We start from the raw sequence: 18,734 nt of genomic DNA on the forward strand, positions 1-18,734 counted from the left end.
TGCACAACCGCATAGGGTGGCGTGCCCCACAGTTTGGGGACCTCTGGTTTAATGAGTTAAAGTGTGCTGCTTTTTTTTTTTAATTTTTAAATATGTACAAAACCAGTGGGTAACATCTAACTTTTGAGGTCAATTCAAGCTTAATACAGTAGTTACATTACAATGTCTTGTACTGCATTTGAGTCTTGATATTATTTTCAGTCTTTACAATGGAGCAAATGGCGGTAATTACATTTTTTCCAAATGTAAGTTATTTCAGTTTGTTTTGCAGAGAAGTTTTTGCCTTTAATGCCTTTCTTACTTTTCATTTTAGTTTAGCTAGCAGATGCAGAGAGAATATTTTCCTCATTTGAACTAGTTCATGCAAAGTTGAGAAACGGACTGGAGGGCTGAAAAAGTAGGAAAGCTTGTTTTCCTCTTCTAATCACTAAAAAAACGGGTAGGAGAACATTAAAAACTGATGAAAACCTGGAGATAATGGACCTAATTTTCAAGGGTATTTTGGTGACTAAAGATCCAAATGGGTGCCTCATCCGATTTTCAGAAGTACCTATCCCCTATGGGTATTTCTGAAAATCTCATCAGACACCCTTGAAAATCTGATCCATAATGACCAGAAACAATTTGTCAATTCACCAACGGCAGTTAATATTTCCATTGTTTAATAAATCAGTTTTAAATTAAAAAAAATGTTTTGAGAGGAAAAAGTGGGAGTTTGTTTCCAGCACCTTTGAGGTAGTTTTATTTAACTAATATAAAAAAAAATGTAAACTGGTATTAAATTAAAAATGCATTAAAACGGTAATTTCCAACCAAATGCAGCGTGACAAATCCCTAATAAAAAAAATCACCATTCAGTAAATAAGGAATGAGTCATTCACCATATTCCCACGTAAAAATGGAAAAAATTAAGAATCTGAATAAGTATGTTAAGCTTAAATAAATGCATATAGATAAAAGTGTTTCCTTCTTGTTGGCAAAGAGAAGTATTGAATTTTGTGTAAAGGTGATATTTGATTGCAAATCAACATGTTTTAGAAGTTATACCAATCAATAAGAACAAACCTCTCTTTAGGAAAATAGCTAAAAAGTACAAATGCAAATCAAGATTAAAAAGACTTTAATTGAGATTTCCTGCTTGCTTATTTAAATTGTGATTTAAAGTTAATCCACCCAGTTGTTTTCTATGATTTCTATAACATTCTTCCACTTTACCACCATTGAACTGAGTGAAACTGATTTACCTTTGCAAATGGAGTTTTGTTTTTTATTTATACAGTGCCCACAATGTGCTAGACACTACACAGACATAACAGGTCTGTGCCTAGAACAGTTTAGAATCTGAATGTATTTTGATTAAAAATATATATGATGAGTACCTCTATCAAATGCCTCATGTCGTGGATATCAAATTTATTTTAATGCAATTGTTTAAAGTCAGTATCTTCTCCTTGTTCCAAACCTACCTTCTGTCTACTCCAGCCCTCTTGATCCACCCTGATCTTTCATTCCCATTAGCTCAATTATCAGATGTGGGGGGACGCAGATTGTCTTGAAGTTTCTGGCCATAAAGTAATTGGTCAGGTGGAGACCAGGTGCCTGCTGCTGATGAGCTGGGTGGTTAGTGAGGAGTCCTGTGACATGTGGTCTTGATCTCTCCAGAATTCACAGTAAAAGGAAAAAAACTGCTTAGAGTGTTTTTTAAAAAGAGGCCTGATAGAAACCAGATACAACCAGCTTGATCTGTGAAAGGTGGTATCTGACTTAGGTCATTAAGCTGTTGAAAGTCAACTGGATATTATCATCATTAAAAGATCTTTCTGTCCTCAGTGGTCCACCCCATAGAGAATGTAGCCAGACCCCCAAACCCCTTTTGTGCAGATGGTACTGGAGAAAGCAGGTTTCGAAAGAGGGGAGCTGCTCAGGTTCAGGGTGGCTTTATGATGAAGCAAGGATGTGGTGCTGAGAGGCTCACTTGAGGGGATTGCTTTCAAGAAGTAGATAGCTATTCACTTTTATTCCCCCCAGCTCCCATGCTGAGATTGTTTTAGCTAGGTTCAATTATGGAAAGTGACGAATTACGTATGTAATCTAGGGGAGGAAGTGTGGAGACAGCACTAGCCTGTAACACAGGAAACTTGGATTCTATTCCTGGGTCTGCCACTGGCCTTCTGGGTGACCTTGGCCAAGTCACTTCATCTCCTTCTCCCTGTTTATGCATATGTAAAATGGAGATAATAATGCTGATCTTTGTAAAGAATTTAGAGATCTGCTGCCGAAAAGTGCTAGAAGAGTTAGAAATTATTATTAGACACAAACAGGTTCCTTTGTTTTAATGCCATTCTCTGTTTTAAATCACAGTACTGACATGGGAGTAACTTCCCTTTGACGTCAGCAAACAGAAGAGACCACCATAACCTCCATGAGGTGCTGAAATGGAGAGAGTTTCTGGAACCTTTCCCCTCTCAGCGTCAAGGCAGAGTATGGGAAAAGTGGTTGGCTGCCAGCATGTTTGTTCTGGCTGCAGCAGGTGAATGCAAGCAGAGAAGCTGAGAGGCCAAGGCAGAGATGACAGCTGGAGGAGGTGGGGGGTCACAGATGCCCTTTGGGTTTTGTGTTGGTAGGTCTCTGCTGACTGCTAGAAGTCGCTGCCATCAGGTATGTGGTGAGAGGTAGAAAGTGAGGTTTCCCCAAGCCACTAATAGCTGGTCAGAAAGGAGCAGGAGCATGTGGCCTACCTGGTCAGTCCTCCCCCATACACTACTTTTAATGAAGCTGGTGGAAACACAGCAGGGGGCTTCTCTTGTAGTAGCTGCCTTGACTGGTAATGCAAGCACCTATACAGGACAGCAGCTGTCTGGGTGAGCAACATTATGCCCAGATCCAGCCACAAGGGGGTTGAAAGGACTTTCTACCAAGGAAGAGCCAGACTTCACTCCTTATACTGAATCCCACTTCAAGTTCTCTCTGTAGCTTTGTACTTGCTGAAAAGGATTGCGGGTTAGTCCACCTCAGCTTGATGCTAGGGGACTGGAGCCATTGCAGTCTACTGTGCAATTACAGTTCAGACTGGTTCAGTTCCTGTGTATTGCCATGGTTTTAGTTACACTGTCAGGGACCACTGCAAAAAATGTTTAATGTTTATCTGAGTTGGTGACATTACAATCTATTACATGCAAGTCAAAAAGGAGAGAGATAGAGGGTATGTCTACACTACGGAATAAGGTCGAATTTATAGAAGTCGTTTTTTTAGAAATCGGTTTTATATATTTGAGTGTGTGTGTTCCCACAGAAAATGCTCTAAGTGCATTAAGTGCATTAACTCGGCGGAGTGCTTCCACAGTAGCGAGACTAGAGTCGACTTCCGGAGCGTTGCACTGTGGGTAGCTATCCCACAGCTCCCGCAGTCTCCGCTGCCCATTGGAATTCTGGGTTGAGATCCCAATGTCTGATGGGGCTAAAACATTGTCGTGGGTGGTTCTGGGTACATATCGTCAGGCCCCCGTTCCCTCCCTCCCTCCCTCCCTGAAAGCAAGGGCAGACAATCGTTTCGCGCCTTTTTTCCTGAGTTACCTGTGCAGACGTCATACCACGGCAAGCATGGAGCCCGCTCAGGTAACCATCACCGTATGTCTCCTGGGTGCTGGCAGACGCGGTACGGCATTGCTACACAGTAGCAGCAACCCATTGCCTTCTGGCAGCAGACGGTACAATACGATTGGTAGCCGTCATCGTCATGTCCGAGGTGCGCCTGGCCACGTTGGCTGGGAGCGCCTGGGCAGACATGGGCGCAGGGACTAAATTTGGAGTGACTTGACCAGGTCATTCTCTTTAGTCCTGCAGTCAGTCCTATTGAACCGTCTTATGGTGAGCAGGCAGGCAATACGGATTGCTAGCAGTCGTACTGTACCATCTTCTGCCGGGCAGGCAAGAGATGACGATGGCTAGCAGTCGTATTGTACCATCTTCTGCCGAGCAGCCATGAGATGTGGATGGCATGCAGTCCTTAAGCACCGTCTGCTGCCAGCCAAAGATGTAAAAGATAGATGGAGTGGATCAAAACAAGAAATAAACCAGATTTGTTTTGTACTCATTTGCCTCCTCCCCCGTCTAGGGGACTCATTCCTCTAGGTCACACTGTAGTCACTCACAGAGAAGGTGCAGTGAGGTAAATCTAGCCATGTATCAATCAGAGGCCAGGCTAACCTCCTTGTTCCAATAAGAACAATAACTTAGGTGCACCATTTCTTATTGGAACCCTCCATGAAGTCCTGCCTGAAATACTCCTTGATGTAAATCCACCCCCTTTGTTGATTGTAACTCCCTGAAGCCAACCCTGTAAGTCGTGTCGTCAGTCGCCCCTCCCTCCGTCAGAGCAACGGCAGACAATAGTTCCGCGCCTTTTTTCTGTGCGGACGCCATACCAAGGCAAGCATGGAGGCCACTCAGCTCACTTTGGCAATTAGGAGCACATTAAACACTACACGCATTATCCAGCAGTATATGCAGCACCAGAATCTGGCAAAGCGATACCGGGCGAGGAGGCGACGTCAGCGCGGTCACGTGAGTGATCAGGACATGGACACAGATTTCTCTGAGAGCATGGGCCCTGCCAATGCACGCGTCATGGTGCTAATGGGGCAGGTTCATGCTGTGGAACGCCGATTCTGGGCTCGGGAAACAAGCACAGACTGCTGGGACCGCATAGTGTTGCAGGTCTGGGACGATTCCCAGTGGCTGCAAAACTTTTGCATGCGTAAGGGCACTTTCATGGAACTTTGTGACTTGCTTTCCCCTGCCCAGAAGCACATGAATACCAAGATGAAAGCAGCCCTCACAGTTGAGAAGCGAGTGGCGATAGCCCTGTGGAAGCTTGTAACGCCAGACAGCTACCGGTCAGTTGGAAATCAATTTGGAGTGGGCAAATCTACTGTTGGGGCTGCTGTGATGCAAGTAGCCCACGCAATCAAAGATCTGCTGATATCAAGGGTAGTGACCCTGGGAAATGTGCAGGTCATAGTGGATGGCTTTGCTGCAATGGGATTCCCTAACTGTGGTGGGGCCATAGACAGAACCCATATCCCTATCTTGGCACCGGAGCACCAAGCCGCCGAGTACATAAACCGCAAGCGGTACTTTTCAATAGTGCTGCAAGCTCTGGTGGATCACAAGGGACGTTTCACCAACATCAACGTGGGATGGCCGGGAAAGGTACATGATGCTCGCATATTCAGGAACTCTGGTCTGTTTCAAAAGCTGCAGGAAGGGACTTTATTCCCAGACCAGAAAGTAACTGTTGGGGATGTTGAAATGCCTATATGTATCCTTGGGGACCCAGCCTACCCCTTAATGCCATGGCTCATGAAGCCGTACACAGGCAGCCTGGACTGTAGTCAGGAGCTGTTCAACTACAGGCTGAGCAAGTGCAGAATGGTGGTAGAATGTGCATTTGGACGTTTAAAGGCGCGCTGGCGCAGTTTACTGACTCGCTTAGACCTCAGCGAAACCAATATTCCCACTGTTATTACTGCTTGCTGTGTGCTCCACAATATCTGTGAGAGTAAGGGGGAGACGTTTATGGCGGGGTGGGAGGTTGAGGCAAATCGCCTGGCTGCTGGTTACGCGCAGCCAGACACTAGGGCGGTTAGAAGAGCACAGGAGGGCGCGGTACGCATCAGAGAAGCTTTGAAAACCAGTTTCATGACTGGCCAGGCTACGGTGTGAAAGTTCTGTTTGTTTCTTCTTGATGAAACCCCCCACCCCTTGGTTCACTCTACTTCCCTGTAAGCTAACCACCCTCCCCTCCTCCCTTCGATCACCGCTTGCAGAGGCAATAAAGTCATTGTTGCTTCACATTCATGCATTCCTTATTCATTCGTCACACAAATAGGGGGATGACTACCAAGGTAGCCCAGGAGGGGTGGTGGAGGAGGGAAGGAAAATGCCACACAGCACTTTAAGCACAGCACTTTAAAAGTTGACAACTTTAAAATTTATTGAATGCCAGCCTTCTTTTTTTTGGGCAATCCTCTGTGGCGGAGTGGCTGGTTGGCCGGTGGCCCCCCCACCGCGTTCTTGGGCGACTGGGTGTGGAGGCTACGGAACTTGGGGAGGAGGGCGGTTGGTTACACAGGGGCTGTAGTGGCAGTCTGTGCTCCAGCTGCATTTGCTGCAGCTCAACCATACACTGGAGCATACTGGTTTGATCCTCCAGCAGCCTCCGCATTGAATCCTGCCTCCTCTCATCACACTGCCGCCACATTTGAGCTTCAGCCCTGTCTTCAGCCCGCCACCTCTCCTCCCGGTCATTTTGTGCTTTCCTGCACTCTGACATTATTTGCCTCCACGCATTCGTCTGTGCTCTGTCAGTGTGGGAGGACAGCATGAGCTCAGAGAACATTTCATCGCAAGTGCGTTTTTTTTTTCTAATCTTCACTAGCCTCTGGGAAGGAGAAGATCCTGTGATCATTGAAACACATGCAGCTGGTGGAGAAAAAAAAAGGGACAGCGCTATTTAAAAAGACACATTTTATAAAACAGTGGCTACACTCTTTCAGGGTAAACCTTGCTGTTAACATTACATACATAGCACATGTGCTTTCGTTACAAGGTCGCATTTTGCCTCCCCCCACCGCGTGGCTACCCCTTCAACCCTCCCCGTGGCTAACAGCAGGGAATATTTCTGTTTAGCCACAGGCAAAGAGCACAGCAGGAATGGGCTCCTCTGAGTGTCCCCTGAAGAAAAGCACTCTATTTCAACCAGGTGACCATGAATTATATCTCACTCTCCTGAGGATTACACAGAGAGAGAAAGAACGGATGTTGTTTGAACGCCAGCAAACATACACTGCAATGCTTTGTTGTACAATGATTCTCGAGTACATGTTACTGGCCTGGAGTGGCCCTCCCCAGAAACCTTTTGCAAAGGCTTTGGGAGTATATCCAGGAGAGCCGCGAATGCCAGGGTAAAGTAATCCTTTCACATGCTTGCTTTTAAACCATGTATAGTATTTTAAAAGGTACACTCACCGGAGGTCCCTTCTCCGCCTGCTGGGTCCAGGAGGCAGCCTTGGGTGGGTTCGGGGGGTACTGGCTCCAGGTCCAGGGTAAGAAACAGTTCCTGGCTGTCAGGAAAACCGGTTTCTCCGCTTGCTTGCTGTGAGCTGTCTACAACCTCATCATCAATCTTCATCATCATCATCTTCGTCCCCAAAACCTGCTTCCGTATTGCCTCCATCTCCATTGAAGGAGTCAAACAACACGGCTGGGGTAGTGGTGGCTGAACCCCCTAAAATGGCATGCAGCTCATCATAGAAGTGGCATGTTTGGGGCTCTGACCCGGAGCGGCCGTTCGCCTCTCTGGTTTTCCGGTAGGCTTGCCTCAGCTCCTTCAGTTTCACGCGGCACTGCTTCGGGTCCCTGTTATGGCCTCTGTCCTTCATGCCCTGGGAGATTTTGACAAAGGTTTTGGCATTTCGAAAACTGGAACGGAGTTCTGATAGCACGGATTCCTCTCCCCATACAGCGATCAGATCTTGTACCTCCCGTTCGGTCCATGCTGGAGCTCTTTTGAGATTCTGGGACTCCATCATGGTCACCTCTGCTGATGAGCTCTGCATGTTCACCTGCAGCTTGCCACGCTGGCCAAAGAGGAAATGAGATTCAAAAGTTCGCGGTTCTTTTCCTATCTACCTGGCCAATGCATCTGAGTTGAGAGTGCTGTCCAGAGCAGTCAAAATGGAGCACTCTGGGATAGCTCCCGGAGGCCAATACCGTCGAATTGTGTCCACAGTACCCCAAATTCGAGCCGGCAAGGCCGATTTAAGCGCTAATCCACTTGTCAGGGGTGGAGTAAGGAAATCAATTTTAAGAGCCCTTTAAGTCGAAATAAAGGGCTTCATCGTGTGGACGGGTGCAGGTTTACATCGATTTAATGCTGCTAAATTCGACCTAAAGTCCTAGTGTAGACCAGGGCAGAGGAAAAGCAGAACTAAAGCATAAGGGAAAAGGACCTGAGCCCAGAACATTTTTTCTCACTTAAAAGATTATATGACTCATTAAAGGTTAATTCAAATATAAGACAACATCTTTGTAAATTTTGATATATTTAGGGAAGACAGGAAATTCCATTGTCCATCATTTTTTTATTTATCATGTGTCGTATCATATCATGAATTTGTGGCTTTGCTACAAGCCCTGAGCAAGGGGGCAGCACATAAATCCGATTTTGACTCGATTATAATTAGCTTCCCAGTCCCTCTGCTGTACAGGGAGGGTGAGGGGGTGAATGTAAGGCTTATACATATCATAGAAAGAAAAGGAGTACTTGTGGCACCCCAGAGACTAACCAATTTATTTGAGCATAAGCTTTCGTGAGCTACAGCTCACTTAATCGGATGCATACATATTTTTGCGAATACAGACTAACACGGCTGTTACTCTGAAACCTGATATACCATAGACTAATTCCTCCACAGTACCAGCCAGTGTGCCCTGGCTCTGAAAAGATTGCTTTTCTCCATGTTGCTACCTACTCTGTACCCATCACTGCCCTTGAACATTTGGCCCCAAACTGTCCCTATTCTTCTACAGCTAATATTAGTGTCATTCCAACAATTTAGGCAACACAGAACAATTCTATCCCATTAGCAAAGATATTTTCAACAGCTTTCTAGAAAAAGCTACATTTGCACCAGAATGAGACAATTACTAGGAAATAATCCCATGTCGTTGGATTCACAGGCTAAGACAGAACCCAGCATCTCTTCCTCCTCTTTGATGAGTCACCTCATGGGCGCTGACTCCATGGTGCTCCAGGGCTGAGAGCGCCGCGTCCCCGCTCCTCCGCCTACCTCCCAGCGTTTCTCTCCCGGCTTCTGCCAAACAGCTGTTTGTATGCTTGGGTGGGTGGGTGAGTAGCGGGAATGTGGCGCACTCAGGGGAGGAGGCGGGGCCGGGATTTGGTGAAGGAGTTAGAATAGGGGCAGGGAGGGGGTGGTGTTGGTGCGGGGACTTTGGGGAAGGGGTTGGAATGAGGGCAGGGCCTCATGGAAGGGGTGGAGTGGGGGCAGGGTGAGCACCCATGGAAAAGAGGGGAAGTCAGCGCCTATGTCTCACCTCTCTAGCTTGTGCATTGCTGAAATAAAATATTTATTTCCACAGCCTCAGAAGAGATGAACCATAGTCCTCACTCAGTAGTGACTTGTAGTGTTATCTTCTAGCGAGGAAACTTTTTGCACTTTAGAAAGCTTAGAGGGGGGAAAAGTACACTCTTAGGAGCCTTTGCTGTGACCAATGGACTCTTATTAGGCTTGTCCTTTAACTGAAGCGGTGGGCTACCAAATAACCTACAATCCTTAAAGACTTTTCTTGGTTAACAAATGGGTCTCAAAACATTTACTAAATAAGGTTCAGCCCTTACAATACCCCTCATCTCCTCCCCTCCTGAACCAAGGGAACAGATTATCTTAACAGGCAGTATAGCAATTTTTAAATCACTCCTTAGTTTTAAATAGGAGCACAAGAACTGCCATGTCACATCAGACAATAGTCCATTTTAGTCCACTGTCTTCTCTAACAGCGGCTAGTACCAAATGCTCGAGGAAAAGGTGGGGGGAAATTCCATAACAGACTCTTCTATAACAAACTACCATCAGGGAAGTCTCCTCCTTACCAATAGGCTGTAGGAGGTTGGATTATATCCTGATAAAACAAATATTTTGAAGCACACGGTCACACTTATGAGGCTTGCTGCACCCATTTCCCCCTTCTCGTCTCTGAGGGTACATCTGCCCTGCAAAATTAAGTAATTGTGGTGTGGTTAAGCATGTCTGCTCTAGCTTTAATCTAGCCAACATGGGTAACAATAGCAATGAAGATGCAATGGTACAGACCCTGCTAGCAAACTGAGTGCATAGACAGCATCCCTGGGGGGCTTGTACAGCAGACGAATTGGGTGGCTAGACCGCACTGAAGCCTATGCTGCCATATCTTCACCATTATTGTTACCAGTGCTAGCTATGATGACCCACAGATCCCTTCCTGCCAACTGGCAGAGGGCACAGGGCATATGTAGGGTTTTACAGGGATCCCCAGGGATGGCTATATGCAAAATATCAGAGGGGTAGCCGTGTTAGTCTGTATCCACAAAAACAACAAGCAGTCTGGTGGCACCTAAAGAATAACAGATTTATTTGGGCATAACTTTTCATGGGTAAAAAAAACCACTTCTTCAGATGCATGGAGTGAAAATTACAGATACAGGCATAAATTTATATATTTATGTCTGTATCTATAATTTTCACTCCATGCATCTGAAGAAGTGGGTTTTTTACCCACGAAAGCTTATGCTCAAATAAATGTTAGTCTTTAAGGTGCCACCAGACTCCTCGTTATTTATATGCAAAATCATTCACCAAAGTGTGGCATCTGAGGGGTCTACCGAGAGCCAGTAGCCCATTAGTCATTATAATCAGTGCAAAATGTATGCACAGATAATATTTAAGGAGTCATGCAGCTGTCATGGGGGTGCCCCCTGGAGAGTCCTTTTAGACCCTAACCACAGGCCACAACCATTCCATGTCTCCTTCAGCACCACTGTGCTTTATTATGTAACCCTTCTGCCAGGCCGAGTTGATAGCAGCGAGGGCTGGGTTCAGTACACAGGGGTTTCCTCTCATCAAAGCAAATGCAAAATTGTCTCGAGCCCCCACCCAGTGACCTGGAAAAATCTTACACACACCCCTGGGCGCCTCAAAGAAGCAATACTTCCCCTCTCGCAAGCACAGAGTCTTGGTGTAGCAGAGAATCTTTAAATAACATGAGGTAAATGACATCAGCATTAAATTGGGAGACCACCACAACCAGGGTTCATCAACCAAACCATGAGCAAAGACCCACCCCAGCAAATTGGGCCATGTCCTTTCCCTCGGGTTCTTGAGTCCAACAAACCCAAACATCTCGAGTCCAGCAACCCCAAAATCACCCAAAGTCCAACAACCCAGAAGTCCAGCCCCAGAGTTCAAGAGTTCATCTGCAGAGTGTTACTCCCCAGTCTGGGTGAAAATGTGTGTGTGGGGGGGGGGAAGAGAGAAGAGGTAAGGGGCACCTTACATGATCTGAAGCTGACTGCCCCGCAGCTCCATAGGGCTTCACTCCACTCCACCAGCCGTCCCACAAACTGCTCCGCAAGCAGCTTCCGCCATCCCACAAACTGTTCCACCAGGCGGTCCGTGAGCCTCTCCAGCATCCCATGAACTGCTTTGCTCTGCAATAGATCTTCAGGCTCCCCACTACTTAACACAGTGCTCAGTGATTTCAGCTCTTAGTAATTTTAGCCCTTTAGTAATTTCAGCTTGTAGTCGTGGAAGCCTCAGTGCTGGTGCATCATAAGGCCAAAGTGAATTCAGCTCAGGACCTGTAGCTAAACTCCTAATAGACCCCAAATTAGCTCTGATATCCCACAGTGGAGAGAGATGGAGGTACAACTGATGTTTCAGGCCCTCACAAAGGGGCCCACACCACCAGGTACTAATACCTGTCTCCAGCCTCTCGCAATTCACAGTTTTGGAACCCATGTCCCTTGCCTAGCGAGTGCTACTTAGTAGATGGCAAGTCCCTCCATCATAACAAAAGGCCAAGTATAGTTTCACTGTCCTTGATTCCCATAATCAGGATAATAACAATTTATTCTTCCTCCCCAATAACAGAGACACTGGGGATCCCACAGCAGCCAAAGTGACCATTTGGGCAGCTATGGGCTCATTCTAGGCTGGGTGGGTGTGTCTATGCAAATGAGATCAGCCCCTGAAGTTCTTTTCTACAACTTGCCACACCGCACCACCAGATGTCGGGGTGGAGCTCATCCTGACTCTGCTTACAATTATATTCTTTCAGCAGGCCACAGCTTGTAGTATTATTCACAGTCCATAGCCAGCTTCCCCACTTGCTTCTAGGAAAGGGAACAGAACAGCAGTTAGCCCTCTGCCTTCCTTTGGACTTCCCCTGTCCAGAGCTTATTTCCTATCATTCATATCATCCCACCTGTTGGGGTTGCTTCTCCTTCAATTAGCCCTTCAGGTAAACTTCTGCTCAGTTAACTGACACATTCTGTCAACTACCTGTCTTCCAGTTAGGTCTCAATTTATTACAGTATCTATGTTAAAAATTATGTTCTTAAGGTCTTGGAGTTAAGGCACGTCACCAGGACGTGACACACCTCACAAATGTTCCTTTCAGGATGGAGGTAACAGACACCTGTGTCCCTGTCCAGTCATTTGCATATTGTATGCCTCACAGTGTATGCCTATTTGCGCAATGAGTCACAGGCAAAGTAAGAGACTGCAAAATCTGCAAGCTGAAACAAACAGCAGGGGAGTGGGATCCTGTTTATGAATAAAGATGACGGATTATTCTGGTGTATCTTGGGGAGCAAAGATCCATACTGGGTCTTTCACCAAGGAGGCAAGCTGACAGTGGACTTGTCTCATGACCTTGCTGTGGAGCATTGCAATGATTTTGGGAGAGAATACAAGACATGAAAGCATCTGGTTAATTAATCCTGAACTCTAGAACGTGTTATGATTTTCTAGATAACCTTTTATTTACAATACTTTGTGCTATTACTTGAATCTCTATGTTTTGTTAACTAAGCATTAGGGCTGTCGATTAATTGCAGTTAACTCACGTGATTAACCCCAAAAAATTAATCACGATTAATTGCACTGTTAAACAATAGAATACCAATTGAAATATATTAAATATTTTTGGATGTCAAATATATTGATTTCTATTACAACACAGAATACAAAGTGTACACTGCTCATGTTATATTATTTTTTGACCATCATTTTTACAGTGACAATATTTGTAAACAAAAGAAATAGTATTTTTCAATTCACCTCATACAAGTACTGTAGTGCAATCTCTTTGTCATGAAAGTGTAACTAACAAATGTGGATTTTTTTTGACATAACTGCACTCAAAAACAAAACAATGTAAAACTTTAGCGCCTACAAGTCCACTCAGTCCTACTTCTTGTTCAGCCAATTGCTCAGACAAACAAATTTGTTTACATTTACGGGAGATACTGCCTCCTGCTTCTTACTTAAGTCACCTGAAAGTGAGAACAGGCGTTCACATGGCACTTTTGTAGCCGGAGTTGCAAGGTATTTATGAGCCAGATTTGCTAAACATTCGTATGCCCCTTCATGCTTCAGCCACCATTCCAGAGCACATGCTCCCATGCTGACAATGCCCGTTAAAAAAATAATGTGTTAATTAAATTTGTGACTGAACTCCTTGGGGGAGAATTGTAAGTCTCCTGTTTTTCCCACATTCTGCCATATATTTCATGTTCTAATAGTCTCGGATGATGACCCAGCACATGTTGTTCGTTTTAAGAACACTTTCACAGCAGTTTTCACAAAACGCAAAGAAGGTACCACTGTGAGATTTCTAAAAATAGCTACAGCACTTGACCCAAGGGTTAAGAATCTGAAGTGCCGTCCAAAATCTGAGAGGGACGAGATGTAGAGCATGCTTTCAGAAGTCTTAAAAGAGCAACACTCCAAAGCAGAAACCACAGAACCCAAACCATTAAAATAGAAAATCAACCTTCTGCTGGTAGCATCTGACACAGATGATGAAAATGAACGTGCATTGGTCCACAGTGCTTTGGATCATTATCAAGCAGAACCCATTGTGATGGGTTGGGTCACAGAGACCCCTTAGGATTGTCACCTGAAGTGCTGAGACTATCTTTGAGCCTGTCTTCCCTGCCAGCTTGGGACTTCAGAACCCTGCCTTGTTGAGCCAGATATACTAATCTGCTGCAACACAGACCCAGAGTCTGACCCATGCCCCCAAAGCTGCAGACTTAACTGAGAACAGCTTAGCAAGTGCTTCTGTCTCTAGCACCCAGACATCAAAACCCCATATGAACCTGTTTTACTCTGTATAAAGCTTATACAGGGTAAACTCATAAATTGTTTGCCCTCTACAACAAGAGATATGCACAGCTATTTGCTCCCCTAGGTATTAATTACTTAAGCTGGGTTAATTAATAGGCAAAAAGTGATTTTATTAAGTATAAAAAGTAGGATTTAAGTGGTTCCAAGTAATAACAGACAGAAAAAAGTAAATTACCAAGCAAAATAAAATATGCAAGTTTAAGCCTAATACATTAAGAAACTGATTACAGATGAAATCTTACCCCCAGAGATGTTCCAATAAGCTTTTTTCACAGAGTGGACTCCTTCCTAGTCTGGGTCCAGCAATCACTCACACCCCAGTAGTTACTGTCCTTTGTTCCAGTTTCTTTCAGGCATCTCTTTGGGGTGGAGAGGCCATCTCTTAAGCCTGCTGACAACGAAATGAATATAAAAGGCCCTGCAAGCCTCTCCAATCTCTTGTGGGCGGAAACCCCTCTGTTCTTCTGTGCAAAGTCACAGCAACAAGATGGAGTTTGTAGCCACCTGGGCAAGTCACATGTCCTTGAATGATTCAGCTTTTTGCAGGCCAACACCATTGTTTACATGTTAGTTTTAACATTTCCAGGAAAGCTCAGATGTGGATTGGTGTCTCTCAAAGTCCATTGTTAGTTAACTATTTCTTGATTGGACACTTACTCAGATGAGTCCTTTCTCAAGAAACTGACCAAATGCTTCACTAAGGCTACTTAGTATCAAACACATTGAGATACAAGTACATAGCCAATATTCATAACTTCAAATACAAAAATGATACACATATACAGACAGCATAATCATAATCAGAAAATTACAACCTTTCCGTAGACACCTTACGTGACCTCCTTTGTACAAGAGTTGGTGAAACTCTAGGACCTTGGTTGCAACAACGATCTATACAGTCACAGTTCATGTCAATAACATCACACCTGTCATCAGCATGGACGCATGTCCTATGCAATGGTGGTTGAAGCATGAAGGGACATACGATATAGCGCATCTGGCATGTAAATATCTTGCGACGCTGGCTACAACAATGCCATGGGAATGCCTGTTTTCACTTTCAGGTGACATTGTAAACAGGTGGGCAGCATTATCTCCTGCAAATGTGAACAAACTTGTATGGCTGAAATAGTACTGAGTGGACTTGTAGGCTCTAAAGATTTACCTTGTTTTATTTTTGAATGCAGTTTTTTTGTGAGTTTGTAAATTACACTTTCATGATAAAGAGATTGCACTACACTATTTGTATTAGGTGAATTGAAAAATACTGTTTCTTTTGTTTTTTACAGTGCAAATATTTGTAATAAAAATAAATATAAAGTGAGCACTGTACACTTTATATTCTGTGTTGTAATTTAAATCAATATATTTGAAAATGTAGAAAACATCCAAAAATATTTAAATAAATGGTATTCTATTATTAACAGTGCGATTAACCAAGATTTTTTTAATATCTTGACAGCCCCACACGTTATATTAATAGCCAAGGTGTTAGTAGGTTGTGTTCCCTGTGCCCATTTACCTCTCATCAAAACTACTCAATGGAGAAAAATGGATGATTTTTCAATTTAAATAAAGACAGGTCAGAGGTGATTCAAATCTGTGATACACCCACATTTCAGCAAGGGTTACATGCTTTTATCTTATTCCTAGTGTAAGAAAGGAAAAGTTGCTCGTCAGATGTCAATGACAGCACATAATGACAGGACTCATTCCTAGTTACAGTCAGGGAAAAAGGGCTTAAGCCTCAGCGGGAGCCTGAACAGTGAATCGGAGGGAAGAATCTGCCATAAATATTGACAAGACCGTGCTGAGCTTTCTGACCTTTGGGACATCTGAATAGTGAACATTTATTAATAATGTAAGAATAGCCATACTGGGTCAGACCAAGGATCATCTAGCCCAGTATTCTGTCCTCCAACAGTGGTCAATGCCAGGTGCCTCAGAGGGAATGAGCAGAATAGGTAATCATCAAGTGATCCATCCCCTGTCGCCCATTCCCAGCTTCTGGCAAACAGAAGCTAGGGAGACCATCCCTGCCCATCCTGGCTAATAGCCATTGATGGACCTATCTTCTATGAACTTCTCTAGTTCTTTTTTGAACCCTGTTATAGTCTTGGCCTTCACAACATCCTCTGGCAAAGAGTTCCATAGGTTGATTGTGCGTTGTGTGAAAAAATACTTTTTTGTTTTTTAAAACCTGCTGCCTATTAATTTCATTTGGCGACCCCCTAGTTCTTGTGTTTATGAGTAAATAACTCTTCCTTATTTACTTTCTCCACACCAGTCATGATTTTGTAGACCCCTATCATATTCCCTCTTAGTCATCTCTTTTCCAAACTGAAAAGTCCCAGTCTTATTAACCTCTCCTCATATGGAAGCTGTTCCATATCCCTAATAATTTTTGGGGCCATTTTCTGAACATTTTTCCCATTCTAATATATCTTTTTTGAGATGGGGCGACCACATCTGCATGCAGTATTCAAGATGAACCTCATCTTTCTACATTCAGCACCTTTATAATTCCCCACTTCCTCTCTCCCACTTTGATCAGCCTGTTTTAACATCCCCAGTGTGCCTCTGATAGCAGGACTTTAAAAAGCCTGTCAATATATAGATGATATGCAGTGAACAGTTAAGACTACACACTGACTTTTTAAACACACACAGGGATAACAGATAAACCCATCTAAGGAATACTGGACACCTAAAATAGCAGAATCCACTGCGTAGAATGCAATTGTTTTAACATCTGAATTTGTTAGGATGTAGCCTGTTTCCTGAACGTTCCACACTCCTATTGTAATCAGACTGCAGCCACTTAAGAAGAGTCAAGCATGTTAGGATTCTAGTGTATCTCAAAGCCTTGAAAATTCACACAAAGTTATACAGAAAAGTTATACATAAAAAGGTTTTGACATCTCACCAAAAGGCACTGATATGCACTATTAAGAGGCAAAAACACTCCAACAGAGCAGACAGAAAGTCACACGCTGCCCTCCATTTGTGCATTGGAACTTTCCACTAATTTCAGTGGAGTTTCAGTTAACAGCATGTGACAACTTAAAGTTAAGTTGGAGTCCCATTGTGTTGAGATATTGGAGAACAGGGGTATTTGCACAACAATGTATCAGCACAAATACTTCATCTGTGTCTGTAGTAGCCAAAGTTGTACATAAGCTGTAAAGGTAGACTAAAGTTTTAATTGCTTAAACATAGTAATCGGAGACACTGCTTATGGCATATGATATAGTTATCTTATTGACAAATTGCCCCTCGACCACTCCGTCCAAATGACATGGAGAACACAAGAGGTATGAAACTGCCATTTGAGTTCGCTGTAACCAGAACTTTCATGATACAGGTTCTTTTTCACTATAAATTCTCTAAGTCCCACTCCAACTAAATAATGTCTACTAATATGAAGAAGAACAAATACATGCAACTCTGGGGCAGAAGTCTTTGCTGTACTGATCTGGAGTCTCAGAAAAATCTAACATTGTGATGTAAATAACAAGCATGACATGGCAATCAAGTAATGAGCAAGATCAGATATGGTAAGCAGACCAAACATCGAGATGGACAGACAGAAGCTCAAACTCCGTCAAAAATATTTGCAGTCATTTGTGAAGTAAATTAAAGTAAAAACAAGGAAGCAGGATTTTTACCTCATTAGTGTTATAGTACTACAACAATAGCTGTGCCCCTGATATTGACTAGTTTTGCCAACTCCTGTGTTATTCAAGTGAGGCTAGCGGAAACAGTATATGAACAAATTGTTGATTAGCTTAGTCATTCTTTCCCAACAAGATTTTTTTTTTAAATGCAGCATTGCACACAGGGGAATCAGGAGGATATAAACTTTGTTTTATAAACCGGAATATAGACTAATCTAACCAGAGACAGTTTGCACCAACACACCCTTTGCTCTTGCACCTGAGGGATTCATGATTCGTATTTTGCTGCCTGACACGTCAGAGTACAACTGCAGTCCTTTAAATGTATCGAATCAGTAGGAAACAAAAAACAAGTTGTTACTGAAAAAACAACAAGGAGTCCGGTGGCACCTTAAAGACTAAAGGATTTATTTGGGCATAAGCTTTTATGGTTAAAACCCCCTACTTCTGCATCGTTGTTTTTGTGGATACAGACTAACAGGGCTACCCCTCTGATACTTGGCACCATGCAAGATTTTACTGCCATGCACATCTAAGAGCAAAGCTAGTGCTACAGTATGTTAGTTTGCAGGCAATATTAAAAAAAAAAAAAAAAAAGTTTAGCACATACTAGGAATATAAAACAGGATTAGAATGGAGATTTCTGCCATGTTCTCTTCCCTCCCCCTGCAAACTAGGTTGTTTTTAATCACTTGCAAAAGTAAGCCTCACAGCTAGAAAGCCATCTCTAATATTATTTTCTTCTTCTAGTGTGTATATAAAACTCCCCCACCATATTCTTCAATATTCTTCACAAGTCTTTTGAGTCTATAACACATGAGTAATAGAAGTTTTACATAAGGGAATACAAAATAAAGTCTTCAGGCAGTTCTGTCTTTTGCCCTCAGCTAAGATGACCCCAGTAGGCAAACAACTTTGACAAAGTTATGCAAAAAATGGTCAGTGAAACAATTTGTATAAAGATACTACAGCGATAAGGGCTGCAGAAATCCTTATACATAAAAATTGTGTAATCTATGGTCGTGAGTTAGAATACCACACATAGCCATCTAGTATAAAAACGAAGGGATCTATTTTTTCCCAGTAT

Source organism: Lepidochelys olivacea (assembly GCF_965140295.1).
Source record: "Lepidochelys olivacea isolate rLepOli2 genome assembly, chromosome: 2".
NCBI classification, from domain to species: Eukaryota; Metazoa; Chordata; order Testudines; family Cheloniidae; genus Lepidochelys; species Lepidochelys olivacea.